Here is a 2,160-nt window from a genome sequence, read left to right on the forward strand (position 1 = left end):
GATAAGCTAATTCAGTGTTTTCTCTTGACGCTTTTACAAATAAATTATATTTCAGAACAGATGTTATACCCAGGTGCTGCACTTTCCCAAGAAGCCATTATTAACACTTAAAAAAATTTGTAGGAAACTGGAACAGCTCACGGGTAAGGTAAAAAAGAACACGAATTCAGATTACCTTGTATCCAGTACATCAATATGCCCTGTTCTGACCTTCTGCCAAAAAAGAAACTAAAAACATTAAAATACCACTCTCCACTGATGCTAAGTTAGGTGATAATAGGGCTTCAGTCCCTCTGCCAGTGAGCAGGAAAGACAATAGCGTTGGCATCAAGTTTGGGCTTGCTTCAGCAGCACATATACTAACATTGGAATAATACAGAGAAGATTAACATGGTCTCTGCAAGGATGACACACAAATTCAAGAAGCGTTCCCATATTTTTCCCAGGTATTTATACAAACTGGGAGAAGATTCCCCAGGGAGAAGCCCTGCGGAGAAGGACTTGAGGGTCCTCGTGGACTAGAAGCTGAACATGAGTCAGCAGTGTGCGCTTGCAGCCCAGAAGGCCAACTGTGTTCTGGGCTGCGTTAAAAAGGCCAGCAGGGAAAGGGAGGTGATTGTCCCCCTCTATTCAGTTCTTGTGAGGCTCCATCTGGAGTACTGTGTCCAGACCTGGGACCCCCAGCACAAGAAAGACACAGAGCTCTTATATTGGGTCCGGAGGAGGGCCACTAAGATGATCAGAGGGCTGGAGCACCTCTCCTGTGAGGGAAAGTTGAGGGAACTGGGCTTGTTTAGCTTGGAGAAGAGAAAGCTCTGGGGAGACCTCATTGTGACCTTCCAGTACTTGAAAGGAGCATACAAACAGGAGGGGAACAGCTGTTTATGAGGGTGGATAGTGATAGGACAAGGGGGACTGGTCTTAAACTGAGACAGGGGAGGTTTAGGTTGGATATTAGGAGCAAGTTTTTCACTGAGAGGGTGGTGACGCACTGGAACAGGTTGCCTAAGGAGGTCGTGGATGCCCCATCCCTGGAGACATTCAAGGCCAGACTGGATGTGGCTCTGGGCAGCGTGGTCTAGTGATTGGCAAACCTGCACATAGCAGGGGAGGTTGAAACTAGATTATTATTGTGCTCTTTTTCAACCCAGGCCATTCTATGATTCTATGATATGATTCTATGATAAGTTGCACCGGGGGAGGTTTAGGTTGGATATCAGGAAGAACTTATTTACAGAAAGGATTGTTAAGCACTGGAATAGGTTCTCCAGGGAGGTGGTTGAGTCACCATCCCTAAATGTGTTTAAAAACCATGTGGATGTGGTGCTCAGGGGCATGATATAATGGAGCGTTGTTAGAGTTAGGGTAGTATAGTTAGGTCATGGTTGGACATGATGATCTTTAAGGTCTTTTCCAACCTGAGCAATTCTATGATTCTATCATGGTTTTCTGAGAAGTGATGTAGAGAAGCCCATGTGTACTTCTGGAGGATACAGTGGTTTCAGAAACTTCAGATACAGGAGAACTGCTACCAGTGCTTCTTGTAAATGGTTCTCTGACTTTAGATTGCCAATGATCACATACGCTCCCAGCTAAAATTCTGTTCTCACCTCAAGAAACAGATAATTTCCAGACGGAATTAAATAAAGTTTTCATAATCTTTAATAAGTAAAATAATCTACTATATTTAGGATGGTATTTTATGACTAGAAATTTCACATTCATTGTTTATGCCTTGAATATTACTGTTATGGACATAGTTTCTCATCTGCAGAATTACTTTCATCTGGAGATTCAGGAATGCTTTTAAAGCAGCTCTGCAGCTGCCACGGCACCTGTGTGAGGTAGTAAATCCTCACCTCATAAGGATCAGTGCTTAGATGAACCCATCAGGGATCTCCAGATCATCTGGGGTTAGCTTTGCACAGCAGTCTGATATTGCCAAAGAAAAGATAGTTCTACATACAGCAAAAAGAACATGTAGGTAGGAAGAAGAAAATTTACTAAATTTTAACATGGTAGCTGAATGGAGAGGGGAAAATTCTGTGATTAAACCCCTTTACTGCAAGGTTATATTATGAGGACTTTAATTGCATGATCCCTGTACTTTAATAACAATATTCCCTATAGCATCTTTGAAAATGACCCATTAGTTACTAT

The 2,160-nt window shown here is 42.5% G+C and overlaps 1 pseudogene; it reads left to right on the forward strand.

The window, feature by feature from the left end:
• Positions 1 to 339: 339 nt before the first annotated feature.
• LOC116216223 lies at positions 340 to 440 on the forward strand (annotated as a pseudogene).
• Positions 441 to 2,160: the final 1,720 nt, after the last annotated feature.

The sequence above is a fragment of the Meleagris gallopavo genome, chromosome 1 (assembly GCF_000146605.3).
Source record: "Meleagris gallopavo isolate NT-WF06-2002-E0010 breed Aviagen turkey brand Nicholas breeding stock chromosome 1, Turkey_5.1, whole genome shotgun sequence".
Lineage (NCBI taxonomy): Eukaryota > Metazoa > Chordata > Aves > Galliformes > Phasianidae > Meleagris > Meleagris gallopavo.